The sequence below is a fragment of the Pteropus vampyrus genome, unplaced genomic scaffold, assembly GCF_000151845.1.
Source record: "Pteropus vampyrus isolate Shadow unplaced genomic scaffold, Pvam_2.0 Scaffold894, whole genome shotgun sequence".
NCBI classification, from domain to species: domain Eukaryota; kingdom Metazoa; phylum Chordata; class Mammalia; order Chiroptera; family Pteropodidae; genus Pteropus; species Pteropus vampyrus.
Genome location: NW_011889675.1, coordinates 491,774 through 513,296, shown reverse-complemented (window position 1 = coordinate 513,296; position 21,523 = coordinate 491,774). Strand labels below are relative to the sequence as shown.

General features: G+C 35.4%; 1 long non-coding RNA gene and 1 pseudogene across 1 annotated transcript; both read left to right on the top strand.

The window, feature by feature from the left end:
• Window positions 1-4,635: 4,635 nt before the first annotated feature.
• LOC111734244 lies at window positions 4,636-4,754 on the top strand (annotated as a pseudogene).
• A 3,584-nt stretch (window positions 4,755-8,338) lies between these two features.
• LOC111734239 lies at window positions 8,339-21,170 on the top strand. Its single transcript, XR_002778383.1, has 3 exons — window positions 8,339-8,419; window positions 15,087-15,092; window positions 21,159-21,170. It is a non-coding gene; the product is annotated as an uncharacterized LOC111734239 (long non-coding RNA).
• Window positions 21,171-21,523: the final 353 nt, after the last annotated feature.

Sequence of the window (21,523 nt, the reverse complement as noted above, 5' to 3'; positions counted from 1 at the left end):
CAGCCAACATTATACTTAATGGTAAAAAACTAAAATCCATCCCTTTAAGAGCAAGAACAAAGCAAGGCTGTCCACTATCACCACTGTTATTCAATATAACATTGGAGGTCCTAGTGAGTGCAATCAGACAAGAGAAAGATATAAAAGGCATCCAAATAGGAAATAAAGAAGTCAAACTGTCACTATTTGCGGATGACATGATTCTCTATATAGAAAATCCTAAAGACTCCACAAGAACACTACTAGAAACAGGAAGCAAGTACAGTAAAGGCTCTGGACACAAAATCAACGTTCAAAAATCCATAGCGTCCCTATACTCTAATAATGAAGTGTCAGAAAAAGAATTGGAATAAATAATTCCTTTTTCAATTGCAACAAAAAAATAAAATAAAATACCTAGTAATAAATTTAATGAAACAGTTGAAGGACCTATAAAATGAAAACTATAAGACTCTATTAAAAGAAATCGAAGATGATATAAATAAATGGAAAGACATTTTGTGTTATTGGATTGGAAGAATCACCATCGTTAAAAAGACCTTATTACCTAAAGCATTATATAGATTTAATGCAATCCCCATAAAAATCCCATCGGCATTTTTAAAGAAATAGAACAAAAAAATGGAATTGTATGGAAACATAATAGACCCTGAATTGCCAAAGCCATGCTGAGAAAAAAGAATGAGGCTGGAAGCATCACTCTGCCCCACTTCAAATTATACCAAACCGACAGTAATCAAAATGGTGTGGTATTGGCAGCAAAACAGACACACAAGCCAGTGGAACACAATCGAGAGTCCAGAAGTAAACCCATATATATATATGGGCAAATAATTTTCAACAAAAGTGCCAAAAACATACAGTGGAAAAAGGAAAGCCACTTTAATAAATGGTGCTGGGAAAACTGGATGGCCACCTGGAAAAGAATGAAACTAGACTGTTGTATATCACTACACACTAAAATTAACTCACAATGGATTAAGGACCTAAATTTAAGACCTGAAACAATAAAATGCATAGAAGAAAATATTAGAACTAAACTCAAGGACCTTGGACTTAAAGAATATTTTATGAATTTGACCTCAAAAGCAAGAGAAGTAAAAGCAAAAGTAAATGAATGGGACTACATCAAACTGAAAACCTTCTGCTCAGCAAAATAAATTGTCAACAAGGTAAAGAGACAGCCATCCAAATCTTGCCATCTACAACAGCATGAATGGACCTAGAGGATATTATGTTAAGTCAAATAAGTCAGACAGAAAAAGACAAATACTAAAGGATTTCACTTATATGTGGAATTTAAAAAGCAAAATAAGTGAGCAAACAAAACAGAAACAATGTAATCGATAGAGAGAGAATTTGATGGCTGCCAGATGGGTGGGAGCTTGGAGAGGTGAGTGAAAAGTGGAAGGGATTAAGAAGTACAAACTGGTAGTTATAAAATAGTCATGAGGATGTAAAGTATAGAATAGGGGATGTAGTAAATAATATTGTAATAACTATTTAAGGTATCATATGGGTACTAGATTTATTGGGGGATCACCTTGTAAATTAAAGAAGTGTCTAATATGTTGTACACCTGAAACTAATATAATATTGTATAACAACTTTAATTGAAAAAATATATATTTAAAAATGTATAACCTTTAATATGTTAAGAAATTTTCCTTTTATTTTTAGTTTTCTGTTTCTTGTTTCCTTCCTTTTTTCTTTCTTTTTTTCTTTTTATTTTTTACAGAAGACTAATAGCTTAATAATATATTTTACTTAGTGCTTATGGTTCAGAAACTATGCTATGCATTTTAAATATATTGTTCCTTTTTGTTTTCAGAGCCACCCCTAAGAAATAAATACTATTATTAATCTTCATTTTATCTATGAGGAAACAAAGGCTCAAGAGAAGTTAAATTTTAATACATTATCCAAAGAATGATGGAAAGTTGGTACTCAAAGCTTGGTTGGTCCGACTGCAAAGGCAGAATTTTAATGAAATGCTATCATGAGGCATTATTAAGTACCTTTTTTATTAAGCCCTAATTTTTTGCAATTATCTCTTTTGGTCCTTATTTGTTTCTTTTTATTAACTGAGTATCTTCATACTTGAGTCAGCATCCTCTCAGGGATGACGGATTCTTCTGGTTTACTTGACTAGTTTTATTCTACTGTCCACTGAACTCTTCTGTCAGTGTCTGCTCTTTCTATCTTTGAGGAAGCTCTAACTACTTGCACATTAATTGGCAATATGGCATTAAATCACCTTCTGAGCTAAACTTTCCTCACACTGAGCAGGATTCAACTTTTAAGGATTAAAACCAAAGGATGTCAACAAGTCAGACCTTTTTTGCTTAAAATCAATTTTAATACTTTTAAGATTCTTATTTGGAAATAATTATACTTTGACAAAAAGTTGCAAAAAAAAATGTACAGGGAATTCCTGTCTGTGTACCCGTTATCCACTTTCTCCCAGTGGTATCATTCTGTATAACTAAAGTACAATATCAAACCAGGATATTGATAATGGTACAACCCACAGAGATTATTCAAATTCCACCAATTTTTCATGTACTCCTTTGTGTGTGTGTGTGTTTATATGTGCACATGCATGTGTGTAGTCCTATGTAACTTTATCACATGTATAGATTTACACGACCACCACCTTAGTCAAGATACAGAACTTTTCCCAGAGCTCCATCATGGTACCCCTTTATAGCCACATCCATATCCTTCACCCTAATCCCTAGCAATCACTAATTTGTTCTCCATTTCTAATTTTGTTACCTTAGTGATATTATTTAAATGGAATCATACAGTATGTGATATTTTGGATTTACTTTTTCACTCAATGTAATTCCCCCGGAATTCATCCAGATTGTTGCAAGAATCAATAGTATTACTTTTTATTGCTGAGCGTCATCTCATTGTATGGATGTACCACAGTTTATTTAACCATTCACCTATTGAAGGACATCTGGATTTATATCAGTTTTTAGTTATTATTAAGAAAGCTGCTTTAAATATTAGTGCACAGGTTTTTGTGTGAAAATGAAATAAATTTTCATTTCTCTGAGAAAAATTATTGAGTTTAGTTGGTTATCTTTTATATATATAAATATTGAAGCTTAGCAAATATTATTCTGAAATGCTTCAAATAAACATAATTTTTCTCCTTCATTAAGGTGGAGAATTACATTGATATATTTTCTGTTTTTAAACTATATTAGAAAGGTAGATTGCATCCATATTGTGTCATTGAAAGAGGAATTCATGCTTACTTTACAAAACAAGGTAGAACAATAAAATATTTTGAGAAAGATAACATTTTACATGGATTAATCTGGCCATAGAGTGTAGGATGGATTGAAGTGGGAGAGAAACAGAAGATAAATGATATGGCCAGGTGAAAAAAAGGATAATCATGTTATAGTGAAAAGATTGGGGGTACGAGAACAAGGAGATACCTATTTTAATCTCATTTCTGTCACCAAGTTAGTTGTACATGCAACATTCAGCAAGTTATTTAATTTTCCTTGGCTTCAGTTACTTCATCTGTAAAATGAGTGATTTGGCTTGGATCTGTAAAACCATTATTGCTTTATTGCCTTCAAAAGTGCAATTGTATCATTCTAAACAATGAAGAATTGACCAGGGAATTATTTTTTTCTAGTAGGAAAGAAAAACATAAGACAGACCTAATAGGCACTTTGAACGTAAGAATCTATTTGGCTCAGCCACTGATTGAATATAGAGCACAAGTGGTGTTGTCAACAAGACTTCCAAACTTCGAAGCAGAGAGAGAAAAGACAATGTCGTTAATTCGATGGAAATGGAATTCAGCACAATAAACTCATTTTGGTAGAAGAACTTGTTAAGTTTATTTTTGGATGCTTGTCTGTGGACAAAGTAGCTGTGTTGTACAACTCCAAGAGGCAATATTTACATGGTAGTCTATGTAAATGGCTCCCCTCGCTTTTGAAGTTGTATTGCACAGTCTGCATAGCCGTATACAAGAGTCTTAACTCTGGACATCCAGATGTAAATGTTCAAAAGATGACTGGGTATGAGTCTGGTATTTGGGAAGGAGGATGCCTGGGAAATGTTAGCTTGAAGGTAAGTGGTTAGAAGTGGATAATCCGTAGAAACCATATATTGAGAAAGAAATGCATGCTGTGAATAGAACAAAACACTCAACTGTAATCAGTTGGATTCTTTCAAAATGCCTATATGAGAATATTACAAATATTTGTTTTATAGTAGTAAGGCTATACGCTCTCATTCTGTGCATGACGGTGCATAAAAAAACTCTCTGTACGGAATCTTTTATGGTATAATTACAGATTCCTCACTTCTCTAAAAATCAGATAATTCTAAAATTAACAAGAAGTAATATGTCTACATGTCAAGCATTTGGATGACAATGAAAAAAATAAATTTATTTCCCAGCAGATTCTTCCAAAAGTTTTACTCTAACAAAAAGAAATTAGGTTATAAAAATAGGCAAAGATTCCGATGTTCTTATCTTCTTAGATAAAATGAGGAACTCTTCCTAAATTGTATTTATTCTCATGTATTCACTCTGCACATTGTGGTCATAAATCTTTCTGGTTGATGGTTAGTCTGTTTAAAAAAATTATCTTGGTCTATGGACATGCCACCCTGAACGAGCCCGATCCCGTCTGATCGCGGAAGCTAAGCAGGGTCGGGCCTAGTTAATACTTGGATGGGAGACCACCTAGGAAGACCTGGTGCTGTAGGCATAAAAAAAAATATTTTATACTCGCTTTGGCAGCACATATATTTTTTTAAAAAAAGTCTCTTGTGAGGATGCTAGTCTGAGAATGAATTATGAGACATAAAATTGAAATTTACTATTGAGAGGACCACCTGTGTTACTTTTGAGTTAATACAATGGATCTTTGTGAACTCTTTCTAGGGGATACATGGTTTGACTAAATAACTGAACAATATGAAGAAAACAGGTATTTCTAAACGTATATTTTCTAACTAATCTTGACTTTCAATGTCAAAGTGTGATTCTTCCGGTCTGTTTACCCATCTACTCATTAATTCATAAAATCTTTAGGTACTGAGCCAGTGTATGAACCAGGTAAGGAAATAAACTTGTTATGTTATAAACAACTTATTTCTACTCAACTTATATTACCCAGCTTAATCACATTTAAAGCCATAAAAAGTTTTTTTCCAGTTTCCAAAAATTAACCCACCTTCAAAGAACTACTGAGAAGAATCAAAACAGTGATCCATAGACTGTGAAGATATTCTTGAAGTCAAGACCCATACAGTTTTTTAATGCATAATTTATATTCTTTTTTTTCCAGTTTTATTGAAATATAACAGACAATTAGTTACTCATATTTACATTGCACAATTCAATGAGTTTTTTCAGTTATAGTTGGCATACAATAATAATATACCAGTTTCAGTTGTACAGCATAGTGATCAGAGATCTTCATAACTCACAAAGCAATACCCCACTAAATTTAGTATCTTCCTCCCCTTACATATTTATTACAACATTATTAACCATCTTCCCCATGCTACACTCTATATCTCCATGTCTATTCTGCAACTATCCATTTGTACCTCTTAATCCCTTTGCCTCTTTTTTCATCCCCCAATCATCCTCCCATCTAGTAGCCCTCAAAATATTCCCTGTATCTGTGAGTTTATTACTGCTTTTCTTGTTGCTGTCGTTGTTTATTTTGTTCTTTAGATTCCACTTATATGAGAAATCTTGCGATTTTTCTATTTCTCTATCCAACCCATTTCATTCAGTAATCTGAAGTGAGCATCTTGTAGGCATCATATGTAGGGGTCTTGTTTTCTTATCCATTCAGCCATTCTATCTTTTGGTTGGAACATTTAATTCTTTCCTATTTGAGGTACTTGTCGATAGGAATGTAGTTATTACCATTATTTATTCCTGTTTTTGATATATGTTTTTTCTTAAGAAGTCCCTCCAAAATTTCCTCTAATATTAGCTTGGTGTTGATGAATTCCTTTATCTTATTTTTGTCTGGGAAATTCTTTATCTGTCCTATGACTCTGAATGATAGCTTTGCTGGTTAAACTATTCTTCGTTTTAGATCCTAGGTTTTCATCAAGTTGATTATTTTATGCCAAGCCCTCAGCTGCCAGTGTTATGGATGCTCCCTTGTAGGTAACTACCTGCTTTTCTTTTGTTGCTTTTAAGATTCCATCTTGGTGTTTAACCTTTGGCATTTTAATTATGACGTGTCTTGGTATGGGCCTGTTTTGGTTCCTCTTTCTTGGGACTCTCTAAGCTTCCTGGGGTTGTATGTCTATTTCCTTCATCAGGTTAGGGAAGTATTCCATCATTATTTCTTCAAGTAGCTCTTCAACATCTTGTGTTTCTTCAGATATTTCTATGACATGGATATTTTTATATTTAATAGTGTCCCATAAGCTCCTTAAATTATTATTATAGTCTTGACTTCTTTTTTCCTGCCATTATGATTGAGTGTCCTTGGCTTTCTCATCCTCTATATTGGTGGTTTGATCCTCTTCTTTATCCACTCTGTACATTCCGTTTTGCATACTATTCATCTCAGATAATGTGTTCTTCATTTCTGACTGGTTCCCTCTTATAATTTCCATTTCGATTTTTATGTTTTTTATTTCTTTGTTAAAGTTCTCATTGAATTCATCTGCACTTCCCCCAAGTTAATTGAGCATCTCTATAACCAGTGTTTTGAACTCTGCATATGTTAGATTGTTTGACTCCTTTATTCCTGGATCCTGTTCTGTTCTCTCATATGGTTTCTGCTTCTTTGTCTTCCCATTTTGGCTGCCTTTCTGTGTCTGTTTCTACGTACTAAGTAAAGCTCCTAAGTCTCCCGGTCTTATTAGTGTGGCTTTGTTTAGTAGGTATCCAGTGGCACAGTCCTGAGAGTGGTTCAGCTGCAGGCGAAGTTTAGCCCCAGCCTGTGTCTCTCTGGGGCCACCTGTTAAGATTCATCGAACAATTTGCAGATGTTGTGCATATAGTTTCCTCAAGAAACCACACCAGAATCTGAGGCCAGCTGCCACTAGTGTGAGTCTTGGCTCTGCTCAGCAAGGAGCACCTAAGTTAACTGAGGACATACCTGGATGTGGCTGTGTGGGGCCACAAGTTGGGGGAGGTGGAGTTTCAGGGAGTCCTCTGGGCAGAGTGATCTCTGTTATCCAGTTGATGATGTCTCAGCTATGGCAGCACTGTGTCAGCATACTGGGAGCGGGGAGGGCTCAACAAAGAAGCAACGAATACTGCCAGCACTTCTGTCTGGGAGAGATCCTTGCCTCTGGCCCTCATTCTGACAACTCAGTGTCTCCCTGTAAGGCCTTGGTGGCCTCCATGCAGCCAACCAGGCACTGGTGTGCAGAGCAAGCAGGTCCATCACCATGAAAGTCTGCTCGTGGTTTTAAAAGGCATCTAGCCTCTGTCCCACTCAGCTGCTCGAGACTGGACAGCTTCACATCCTGGCTCTGTCCTACCTCCTCCTGTTGCAGGGTGATTTCTTCTCTCCCTAGTTGAAGGGCTTGTTCATCTAGATCTCAGGTGACTTCCCTTGCTGTTTGCCCTGTTTCTGTCACAACTGTGATTTGGTTGCAAGAGGGATGATCAAAGCTTCCCTCATCTATGCCATTTTTTTTCTCCAAGGCCATTACAGTTTTGCAACAATAAGGGTATAAAGTTGACCAAGATGTATCCTTCGAAGAATTGTTATTTTTATAAATAAATTAAGTTTCATGATTTGATTATAATGGCTGCATAGTTTTGTGGAAAGAACATGGAATTTGTATTAGACTGAGCTAATTTTAATGACTGACTTTACCTCTTAAACAGATGTATGATCATGGGCTACTTGTTTATTTTATTTTTCAGATTTTCTTTTATTTCTAATTTTTAAACATGGAAAATACATATAACATAACATTTACTATCTTAACCATTTTAAAGTAGTATTAATTACATTCATATTGTTACACAACCGTCATCACCATCCATCTCTGTAACTCTTTTCATTTTGCAAAACTGAAACCATGTACCCATTAAACAACAACTCCCTGTGACTCCCTACTCCCTACTCCAAGCCCCTGGCAACCACCATTTACTTACCTTTTTTTTTTTAATCTTCCCTTTTCCCCTATGTCCCAGCCTCTGTACCTCTTGCCTAATGATTTAACTAGAGTAACTTGGCAAAGAGAACTTAAGCCAAACAACCCATAATCAGCATTCTACCCTCTGCTACTATGAGTTTGACTTTTTCTTTCTCTTAGATTCCATATATAAATAATAGAATGAATTTTTTGTGTGTGTCTGGCTTATTTCACTTAGTGTAATATCCTTCAGGTTCATCTATGCTGTTGCAATGTCAGAATTTCCTTTTTTTAAGGCTGTGTTTGTGTATGTTAGCTATTGTGAATAATATTACAATGAAAATGAGCATGCAGATTATCTCTTCAAGAAAGTCATTTTATTTTCTTTGGGTATATATTCAGAAGTAAGATTGCTGGTAGTTCTATTTTTAATTTCTGAGGAACCTCTATACTGTTTTCCATAGTAGCTATACTAATTTACATTCCCACCAACAGTATACAAAGGTTTACGTGCCAACTTTTTATCATCTCTAAGACTGTTTCATCGTGGGATTAAATGGGGATAATACCTACATCATAAATGTTTTGTGAGAATCAAATAAATGAAAAGTATTTAGCGTAGTGCTAAATATACACTATTTGAATAAAACATTATTCTGAGGCAGTCCTATCAGAGAGTGTAGTCTGTTCCTGGAGACTTCCCACTGATGCCAAGGACAGCTTCCTTTACAAAAGATAGAAGCCCAGGCAAGGTAAGAATTATCACAGAGTAACACAGTCCTCATAAGTGATTCTTGGGAATGATGGTGGCTAAATGTCATCTGCACAACTAGATAAAATCAATCCCTAGTAGTTCAGCAAGTGAAGAAATTTAATTGTATTCAGTATTTAATTTCAAATTATTGTTTTAAAGAAATACTGAAGACAGGTACGGTCTAAATCTTGTTCACTGAATTATCATGTCATGAGATTATTGCTTAGAATTTGGATTAACCCACCAGGTCAGTCAACTCCTCCTGTCTGCTTCATAATGATAAATAGTCCATGTAGTTTTCCTTCTGGCAATGGCCATCCTCATTTATAATGTCTTATACAACCAAAGACAAAATACTTCAATGAATTCGATACTAATTATGTGGTCAGCTCAAGGTTTCCTGCCTACAACCTGACTCAAATGCTGAGCAGATCTGCTACATCTCACTTCAAAAAGATAATTAATCTTGGAATCATCCCTTTGAGCTCTCTCTGTTCTTATATTCAGATTGGACTGCCATATTGTATATTGCTCTATGAGAGAGAGAGAGAGAGAGAGAGAGAGAGAGAGAGAGAGAGAGAGAGAGAGAGAGAGAAGAAAATGTAAATTGTCATGAGAAGCATCCGAATCATTGTCATTGTCAGAAGCTTAAGTGTTTAAGTAAATGGTTTATAACCTTTTGGGTGTCGAGGAAGCTCTCTAAGATTCTGTGGAATTTCCCCAGAAATATGCTTATGTACAAATACGCAGGAAATTTCACATTCCATTTCAAATAGTTTATGTACTTCATAAAGTGTACCCATAAGCCCCAGGTCAGTAGTCTACAAAAATGACCTTCCCATCATTAAATTCAATCACATCATCTGCATTTCATGTGATGCTGATTTGAGAATCATTTAGTTAAAATTTCTGACTTATCTTACAGTTCTTTTATCGATTTTTTTAGTGTTCCACGTGGGACTTTCCTCTGTCCCCACTTTCTCTGGGTGAGCTCACCCATTCTTCAAGCATCAACTGCCCTCTCTATGAGTGGTTAACTTTTTCTTTCCCCACTTGGGAAACTCATAAAAGTTATAAAACCTCTATCTAGAAACCCACACAGATATGTAAATCCTCAGTTTTCCACCCAGCCTTCAAGGAATTCATGTGCTATTTACAGTCCCTCCATGGACCCATGATTAGGAAACCCTTGGCTTAGAAGGAACCAGATCTCCATGTATGAAATGGATTGGTGCGTTTAGCATTTCTACTTGGTTCTTAAATTTATTATAGTGGTTAGTAGAGACAAGGTTTGAACTTTTAAAGACCTATATAATCCAGCCTCAGATCCTTCTGCTTTTAGCTTCACTGTAGAAATCCTGATCAAATCTCTAATGTCAAAAATGTTGGTGGCTTACCTAGAACTGTACAGAGCTCAATCTGGTTCAACCTTTCACAGCACTGTGAATGAGCAACCAGGTACAGGCCTTGGTCCTCTGTGCTCAATTGGGGACTATGTCAACTTGTTTTATTACTATATTCAAACATGAAGGAAACCCAGTCTTTTTCCATTAAAATAAGTCCTTGAACACAGAGATCAATAGAACAGAAAAGAGAGCCCAGAAATAAATCCATACCTATTTGGTCATTTAATCTATGACAAAAGAGGCAAGAAAATACCTTGCCTCTAATAAATAGACTATTTATTAAATAGCATTGGGAAAGCAGAATAGACTCAAAATGGATTAAAGACTTAAATGTAAGACCTGAAACCATAAAACTCCTAGAGGGAAACATAGGCAGTAACCTCTGATATTGCTCTTAGTAATATTTTTTTCTGCTATATCTCTTTGAGCAAGAGAAACAAAAGCAAAAATAAACAAATGGGACTACATCAAATGAAAAAGTTTTTGTACAGCAAAGAAAGCCATCAATAAAATGAAAAAAAAAACCAACCTACTGAATGGAAGAAGATATTCACCAAAGACTCATCTGAAGAGGGGTTAATATTCAAAAGTTATAAAGAACTCATAGACCTCAACACCAAGAAAAACAAACAATCCAATTCAAAAATGGGCAGAAGACTTGAAAAGAAATTTCTCCAAAGAGGACATACAGATGGACAATAGACATATGAAAAGATACTCAACATCACTAATCAGAAACACAAATTAAAATCACAATGAAATATCATCTCACATCTGTAAGACTGGCTATCATCAATAAATCAATAAACAACAAGTGTTGGAGAGGATGTGAAAAAAAGAGAACCCTCAAGTACTTTGGTGGAATTGCAAACTGGTGCAGCCACTATGGAAAACAGTATAGAGGCTTTTAAAAATTAAAAATAAAACTACCTTATTACCTAGCAATTCCACTTCTTGGTATTTATCTGAAGAAAATAAAAACACTCATTTTTAAAAATATATGCACCTTTATGTTCATTGCAGCATTATTTATAATAGCCTAGATATGGAAGGAACCTAAGTGCCCATTAATAGAAGATTGGATAAAGAAGAGGTGGTACATATATACAATAGAATATTGCTTGGCCATAACAAATAAAATCTTACCATTTGCAACAACATGGATGAATCTAGAGGGTATTATGCTAAGTGAAATAAGTCAGACAGAAATAGACAAATACCATAGGATCTCACATATATGTGGAAACTAAAGAACAAAATAAACAACAACAACAACAACAACCAGAAACAGGCTTTTAGATACAGAGAACATTTTGATGGTTATCAAATGGGAGGGGCGTTGGAGGCGCTTGGTGAAAAAAGTGAAGGAATTAAAAAGTACAAATTGGTAGTTACAAAATAGTCATGGGAATGTAAAGTACAATATAGGGAATATAGTCAATAATATTGTAATAACTATAGTGCCAGGTAGGTATCAGACTAATCAGGGGGATCACTTAATAAGTTATATAAATGTCTAATCACTATACTGTACACCTAAAACTAATATAAAATAATATCGAATGTTAACTGAAATTGAAAAATAAAAATAAAATAAAAAAATAAGTCCTGGAGATCTAATGTACCATACAGTGAATATAAACACTATTGTATTATAATCATCAAACTTGCTAAGAGAGTAGATCTTAATTATTCCCACCACAAAAATGAAATGCTAATTATGTGACGTGATAGAGGCACTAACTATTGCTACAGTGTCAATTATATTACAATACATAAATGTACCAAATCAACATGTTTTATACCTTAAGTTTATACAATGTGATATTCAAGTATATTTCAATAAAAATAGCATCTTTCTGGGTTAACTCAGTCCTTTTGGATAATTCTCAATATTTCAGTGTTTCAACTCTCCACCTCTATATCCCTCTTCACAGAAAACGGCAATAGAGAAAGAGCAGCCCATTGACATGGGCATACTTGTGTAGTTCTTCATTGGCTTCTACATCAATGTCCTCAGCAACCCTGTCCCCCCAAGGCTTGGCACTCTGCTGGCATCTTATGATGAAATCCAGGACTTGTCAAATGTAGAGGCTATGCTCGCAGCTCATCTAGGTCCAGAGTTCTTCACTACACTGTTGACTTGGTCCCACCCTTCCCCCTGATGCCTTTCTGATCTTCTGAATCTCACGTTTTCTATCCTGCCCCTGAATGAGGCTGTCCTGCCCCTGAATGATACTATCCCCTGGCAACCTCTGCCAGGGGATCACTTTGCTCTTCATGGCAGTGGACCCATGGCAGGCCTGCTGATTATCGACATTCAGTTATTTTTCATTTCCTCCACTGGAAATATCTGGAAATTTCTGGATAAGTCTATACCAGGTAGGAGCTGAGGGAGATATAAGTCTCTTTCTCTGCCTAGATATGCCTTGTCTCCATTTCTCTTATGTTATGATCATTCTTTGTTAGTGAAGGAGCACTCAGAAAGGTGGTGTCTCAGAGTTTCAAAGACCAAATTGAGCATAATTCCACCCTGTTTTCAATTTCCTCCCTAAACTTTCTTGGAAAATGTTTGTCAAATTTTCACTCTCCCCCACATGTTCTACCCTTATGATGGTGGGGTGGGTGGGGGCAGGGTGTATGGCCTCTTATTCTTCCTTTCATCTTTTTCTCTCTCTCACATCAGAATGCTTCACTTTTATTCCTGAGGGCGTATTCTTCACCTTTATCATATTCTGAGCTCTCTCAATCTAGTAAAGCTCTAGAATGCCATTCAGTCAGGCCTACTTTTTTAAAAAACAGCTTCATTGTTGTATAATTTACATACCATAAAATACATCTATTTTATTTAAATGGACAGTTTGATGACTTCTTAGTAAATTTGTAGAATTGTGTAACTACCATTATGTTTTCAGTTTTAGAACGTTTTCACTATCCCAATAAAATTGTTCACACTCATTTACAGTTAATCTGCTTTCTCACCCCCAGCTCCAGACAACCACTACTCTGCTTTCTGTCTCTATAAATTTTCCTATTTTGAACAGTTTGTATAAATGTAATCATATAACATGTGGATTTTTGTGCCTGGTTGCTTTTAATTAGCATATTGTTTTGGAAGTTCATCCACATTGTAAGATGTATCAGTACTTCATTCCTTTATAAGGCTGAATAATATTCCATTGTATGATTATACCACATTTTGTTAATCCATTCATCTGTTCATGTAAATCTGGATTGTTTCTAAGCCTGCTTCTACCTCAGGGAGTGTTCATCCGCTGTTTTCCCCACCTGGAACTGTCTTCCCATGGATAGTATGTGACTTGCACCCTCACTTCCTTCAGGTATTTCCTTAAATATCACTTTCTCAGTTATGTTTTCCTGAATCATCCTATTTAAAATAGGCCTGAAGTACTCTTTATTTTGCTTTCTTGCTTGTGTTTTTTTTCTCTATATCATTTTTCGCCATCTAACATACCGTCAAATGTCATCTTCACAAGAGCATGAGTTTTGCCTTTATTGTTCAGTTCTATATCCTCAGTGCTCAAAATAGTACCTGACATATTATAGGTGCTCAAAAATAGTTATTGAAAGAATAACAAATTTTATTCAATATCAGTGCCGTCACATGCCCAAGATCAATGATCAGAGAAATTAGGACAAAGGGGATGATGAGCAAGAAAAATGAATGTAAAGGAAAGAGGGAGGCAAAGCCTCTCATAGCACTCCTTCTTCTGTGCATTATTGTGGAGACCTGTAGATAAGGTCTACAGATCAGTGAAAATATGAAAAAATTATTTTTCACTTACATGAGGCAAAATCAGGGAGCCTGGTTCACATTAGAGGTCACTTCAGTTTACTCTCAAAATAGATCAGCAGCTCAAAGAATACAAATGAGATAAAGATATCACAGTTGACTTGGCTGCCCTTGGCTTTCCTTGCATCTCTCCGAGACATGCTCTAAGATCTGTAGACTAAACACCCATACTGAGAGGAAACACCAACCAGATTTGTGGAGGTGTGATATTTGGGCCTGCTATAGTTTATATCCTCCTTGCACCTGTATTAGGTACCCAGAGACATTTTATACTGCTATAGAAGGCAAAAATTCCCCTATTCGATAAGTCACAGCACCCAGGCCCAATTTCTATGCTAGGGCCCTGAAGTTCTTGCTTGCCAGTACTGGGACGATCTCTGCTTTTCTTTGCCTGGAGTACAGGATATAGGAGTTTTCCATTTTGATCCTCAGTGAAGCCTCTTTTGGTCATGTCTAGCCATGGCCAACAATACCAGACAAAGCTGATATGTGATATCATATCGGCAAGAAAAATAGAAGAAAGGCAGATGGATTAAAAATATATAAAGGTAGGCTTAAGAGGCAGCAGCCAACACTGGTGACACAAAGAGTAAAACTATAAACATGGTGGCTCAAGTGAGAGTGTCCTTGTGTGAGCCGAAAAGGTGGAAGAAGAGACAGTCAGAGTTCTTGACTATTGTTTGTGGGGGAAGATGAGGCTGAAAGCATTGGTTCATGTGAATAAAAACATCAGAAAATGAAAAGACCATCTGGAGTTTGAGGAGTATTTCACTAAGAAATTACAGGACTAATCAAGAAAGTTCTTGTGCCAGTCCCTGTTCACAGCATGGCTCCCTTCACAGTGTTAGGCCTGCCAGTGTGGACATTTGACATAACCCTCAGGAATTACAGTCAGAAGGCGGGTTGCCACCAGAGAAAGAAAGGTTGGACATGATCAATTTAGAATTATTTGATACTTTTGGGTTTTAGTGACTCAAGTTTAAAAAAATAGAAGATAGTAGTTAGAGGCTAGCTTTCAAGCCACCAGTTCACGTAGCAACACAAGCTCAGAAAATGTCACACATTTTCAGGAACCTTTCAACCAATATTATGAGAGAAAAAAATAAAGAAGAATTTGATGACCATAACAAATTCATGGGGTCCTATTAAAACGGAGTGAAGTTAAGAGGGTCAAGAACAACCAAAAAGTCACAATTTGAGGAATAAAAAGAGTTTAGCACCTGAATAGATGACTCACATCCTAGAAAACTTGTAGATGAAGCAGTCAAAAGATAACAATGAGTTCTGCAGAGTACTGACTTAATAAGGAATTTATAAATACTCCCTATGGGTTTATTATTGCTCATAGGGAATTTATAAATATAAATGTGAGTAATAAAGAAAAAGACTGTGTGTTCTTCAGTCATAGTCTCAAGCAGTAAACAGGCGCCATAGAAATGATTTTAAGCCACCAATCCCAATGAAAGCAATATCAAAATTGAGAAGTGAAGCTGGTTATATTAATATTATCCTTGGTTTCCTCCAAATTTTCATATGAGTTAGTGGTGCCAAAAAGGACATGATGAGGCAGTGGGTGAAGCAGGGCTCCTCCAGACACCTAAGCAGGAAAGATCCTTGTCCCTTGGATAAATTTTATATGCAGAACCAGCTCCAAATCAAACACTTAAAATGTACTGAAGTGAAAATTCTTAACCAGCAATCAAAAAATAAGGGTATTTTTAAAAAATGACACTGTTTTCAAGAACAACAATATGATGTGTGAAAAGAACATTGGCCTAAGAATCCAAGCCAGTTCTATTCCTATGTCTGCCACAGTTATGCACAGCAGATGATCAACATATGATGCTCCCTCCTGAGCCTAAATGGTCATGTCAAGATCAAAATAAGGAAAAACCTACATTCTTACAGAATCCAGGGAAAGGAGCCATCCAAATGACAAAGACTTTGCGTGATAACTGCATCCATATCCTATTTGTTGTTTAGTGATATTACAGTTGAAGTGTCCCTTTTCCCACTTCATTAGGAATCTTACACTATTGACTCTTTTTCTCCTTTATCTTCAATTTCCTGTGATCTTCTGGCTCATTCTCATCACCATTTAAATAGACTCCAGTTTCTCCCATCTTATTAAACAGTGCTGAGACCCTCTATGCTCTTTTCTTATCACTGGAATCTTCATTGTGGGAGAAAGAAGGTACAGATATAAGACAAATCTAAGATAAATGAGGTTAAGCATAAACCTTGTAGTCTTATGTCTGAATGTTAGAGGAAATGGTTCTTGTTATAAAAACTGAACAACTGAAGAAATAAAAGAATTTCTATTCCTTTATTATAGTTCTAAGCTCCAAGCAGTCAACAAAGAACCATGGATATGGTTTGAAACCAATGAAAGTGTTATCAAAGTTAAAAGGTAAAGCTAGTTAGATTAGCACTATCTTTAGTTTCCTCTATATTTTCCCATTTTCTTTTGCGCTTCAAAGTATCTTTCCTTTGCCTTGCAATTAAGAATTGTGTGGTTCATGGGAATATAAAATAATGAGACTTATTTTCCCATGTGAAAAATATATTCACTAAGGAGTTTATGCATTTTGCTTTGAGTCAATATTTGCACAACCAGAAACCTGAAATGGTTCCTAAAGTGTCAGTCTGTTAGTCTGTGCCAAATAAGATAGCTAAATAAACATAACCAAAGCAATCAAAAAGAGACAATTTTATGGCAGCATATAGGCATGTTCTGGTTGTGGAGAATAACAGGTCACTATAAATCCATACTTTACTTGAAAATCAAAAGTATGAGCTATGTCTAGATATTTGATTTTCAGATTATATCCAAGTTAGGTCTTTAATTTAACAATCAACACTCTAAATCCTTATGTCATACTACCTCCATTCTCATGTCACTGAATTGCAGTGATGTAAATGCAATGCATATTTTTCATAATTAACCACACTTAAAAATCCTGGTGCAAAGCAGATGGGCTATTGTCTTTTGGATGAAATATCAGATACAAAACTTAGGTCAGAAATACACGTTCTCAGATTTATTCCCAGAAAAAAACATAAACTCAAAATGGGGAGCAATCAATACAGTTTTTTTTCCCCAATTGCCTTTGCAAAGGATATATGACGAATTGATGAAAAGTTGAAATGTAGCATCATCTACATTATAATGTATAGTTTCATCTTGAAGAAACGGTTCATACATTGGAAAATAAAGATAGCTATATATCATATAATAGAGTTCCGTACATGTGAAAGAGATTTATAAAAAATACCAAAGCGTATGTGACTTCATCACTTTGCATATTCCATAAAATTCTGGAACGGTTTTGATTAATCAAGAATGAGCCAAAACCATGAAAAATGAACTCAGAGACTTGAAAGTTAAGATAGTAAAGACTATAATTAAACAATTTTTATTGTGCCTTGATGCAGTTACTATGAGTTTTACCTGTGTGTATTTTTCCTTCAGCGTTGAGCAGCCATTCTGGTAGAAAGAAATTCAATTCTCAACACTTGTGCTTCCTAAAGGATAGAACAAGACAAAGAGATTGCGCCATCTTGATTTTGGATTATAATGAAAGCTATTTAAAGACTGTCTTTGAGTCTCATTTTACATCTTTTTTTCCTACATGCCTCTCTGTTCGTACGATGCTAACTGCCTCAGTCAGGCTTGGTGAGATTGGCCGAGTTCACAAGGCCAAGAACTAGACCAACCTCAGGAATATGATTCAGGCAAGTAGTTAGTAAACATCAGGAAGATTACAGAAACCCAGCCATAGTTACTAAGGTTAATATGCAAAACTCTCATCTCCAGGAGCACTTTGGGTTGGGAGTCTCTAGTTCTGGAGAAACTGGGTGCCAAGCAGACACTCAGACATAAAATAAAGTATATTTGTAGGAACTGGAGTGCAACTCAAGTAGTTTTATCAATAACAAGCACATCAGAGCCCTATTACCAGAGCAAAATGTAGAAATAAAGCAGGACCATCAAACAGACTAACTTTATGAGTGGATATCTGTGGCCCTGATTGTGGCAGGGGAGGCCTGCTAGGCAGAATTAAGTAGATCATTGCTCACTAACTGTCATTTGTTTTAATACAGGAGTTGCAAAATATGGCCTGCTGCCTGTTTTTGTATGGCCCACAAGCTAAGAATGATGTATATGTTCTTAAGTTTAAAAAATCAAAAGAAGAATAATATTTTAATGATGCATAAAATTTATGAGATTCAAATTCCAAGGTCCATAAATGAAGATTTATTGGAACAAAGCCATACCCTAGTATTTATTTATTGTCTGTGGCTGCTTTCATACTATATTGACAGAGTTAATGGTCATGACAGACACCATACAGCCAGCCTCAAGTATTTACTATCTGGATCTTTACAGAAAACGTTTGCCAACCCTAGTTTAGTGTATAAAATCCAGTGATACACAGAAATGTTGTAGCGCAATAACTAGTGCCTAACGTTTAATTCCTTAAGAAGCTGTACTCAGTTCTGGTAGAAGTAAAAATCATAGCAGAGAAAAGTTAGCAATCAATGAACCATATGATACCAGGTCCTACCATCAAATATTTAGTCTAATGCTTTTTCATACCCCAAATTCAGGACCTGATCATACCATGAATAAAGCCGAAGTTTTCCTCATTCTTTGAACTCTGATTTGATGTGCTACCCATAATCTTGAAAGCATAGTCCTAGAAACAAATTAGTCCATAAAATTTCAGTAAGACCCTTTCCAAGATTTTTTCTATCCTTTTTCTTCTTCATTCTGCTGAGGTTTCAGCATGCAACTTGATCCAGTCTATATTAATTATAAGAGTGAATGAATCATAGACAATTAGAGCTGAAAGTTACTTACAGATGAAAAAATCAATTAGGAGGGCCACAAAAGGGAATATACATATCAATTCAGTCAAAGAACTAAAGACAAGTAGCCATATACTCTCCAAAATGTGCTTTGGAAATAAAAACTTAAAAGTAGCAAACCGTCTTTGTATTTTTTTAATTTTTATTTTTTAATTAGAGTTAGTATTTAATAATATTTTATATTAGTTTCAAGTGGACGGTATAGTGGTTGGAAATTTGTATAATTTATGAAGTGACCTGCTCAATAAGTTCAATACCCATCTGGCGCTACACATAGTTATAACAATATTATTAACTATATTTGCTATGCTGTACTTTACATCCGAGTGAATATTTAGTAACCAAAAATCTGACCTTCTTAATCCTCTCACCTTTTCAACCAACTCCCACCATCCCCAAATCTGGCAATCACAAGTTTATTTGTTCTTTGTGTCTATGAGTCTGTTCTTTTGTTTGTTTATTTTGTTCCGTGGATTCATATAAGTGAAATCATATGGTATTTGTCTTTCTCTGTCTGACTTATTTCACTTAGCATAACACCCACTAGGTCCATCCATGTAGTCACAAACGGTAAGATTTTGTATTTTATTTATTTACTTCCTTCCTTACTTACTTACTGATTTTGATTAAGTTTATTGGGATAACACTGGTTAATACAATCGTATACTTTTCAGGTGTACATTATAATTTGACTTCTATATATTCTATTGTGTGATTACCACCCAAAGTCCAACTTCCTTCAGCTACCCTATATTTGATCTCCTTTACACACTTCATGCTCCACTTCCCCTCTATAGTTGACCCCCTTTACCCCATCTACCTCTCCCCTCTTTGCCCAACCCCTACCCTCTGATAATCAATAGTCCATTGTCCATGTCCATGAGTCTCTGTTTGTTTGTCCTGTTCATTTGTTGCTTTTAGGTTTATATCCCACATATAAGTGATATCATGTGATTTTCAACTTTTTCTGTCTGGCTTATTTCGCTTAACATGATTATCTTGAGGTCCATCAATGTTGTCGCAAATGGCAGTATTTCATCTCTTCTTATGGCTGAGTAATATTCCATTGTATATATGTACCACTGCTTCTTTAGCCAATCATCTATTGTAGGACACTTCAGTGGCGTCCATGTCCTGGCCACTGTGAATAATGCTGCGTGCAAATATCTTTACGGATATGGGTTTTCAAAACTTTGGGGTAAATACCCAGTAGATAAATTGCTGGAACATATGGTAGATCAATCATTAGTTTTTTGAGGAAACTCCATACTGTTTTCCATAATGGCTGTACCAATTTGCAGTCCCACCAGCAGTGTATGAGGGTTCCTTTTTCTCCATAACCTCTCCAACATTTGTTATTACTCTTCCTGTTGATTATAGCCATTCTAACAGGTGTGAGATGATATCTAATTGTGGTTTTAGTTTGCATTTCCCTGATAGCTAGCAATGTTGAGCATCGTTTCATATGTTTGTAGGCCATTTGTATGTCCTCTAGGGAGAAATGTCTCTTTAAGTCCTCTGCCCATTTTTTGATTGGATTGTTTGTTTGTTTGTTTGTTGTTGTTGTTGTTATTGATTTGTATGAGTTCTTTGTATATTTTAGATATTAGGCCCTTATAAGTGGTGTCGCTTGCAAATATATTTTTGCATTCAGATGGCTTTCTCTTTACCTTGTTGATAATTTCTTTTGCTGAGCAGAAGGTTTTTAGTTTGATGTAGTCCCATTCATTTATTTTTGCTTTTACGGTCCTTATTTTTGAAGTCAAATTCATAAAATATTTTTTAAGTTCAAGGTCTTTGAATTTAGTTCCTACGTTTTCTTCTACGTATTTTATTGGTTCCAGTCTTATATTCAGATCCCTAATCCATTTTGATTTAATTTTAGTGTGTGGTGATAGACAACAGTCTAGTTTCATTCTTTTGCAGGTGGCTATCCAGTTTTCCCAGCACCATTTATTGAAGAGGCTTTCCTTTCTCCACTGTATGTTTTTGGCGTTTTTGTTGAAAATTATTTGCCCATATAAATATGGCTTTACTTCTGGACTCTCGATTGTATTCCACCGGTCTGTGTGTTTGTTTCTCTGCCAATACCATGCTGTTTTGATTACTGTCACTTTGTAGTATAATTTGAAGTCAGGCAGAGTGATGTCTCCAGCCTCATTCTTTTTTCTCAGGATGGTTTTGGTGATTCGAGTTCTGTTCCATACAAATCTGATGATTTTTTATTCTATTTCTCTAAAAGATGCTGATGAGATTTTGATGGGGATCGCATTAAATCTGTATAATGCTTGAGGTAATAGGGTCATTTTACCTATGTTGATTCTTCCAATCCAAGAACACGGAATATCTTTCCATTTCTTTGTGTATTCTTCAATTTCTTTTAATAAGGTTTTATAGATTTCATTATACAGGTCCATCATATGTTTCGTTAAATTTATTCTTAGGTGATTTATTCTTTTTGTTGCAATTGCAAAAGGAATTATTTTTTCCACTTCTTTTTCTGACAAATCATTATTAGAGTATAGGGAAGCTATGGATTTTTGAACGTTGATTGTGTAT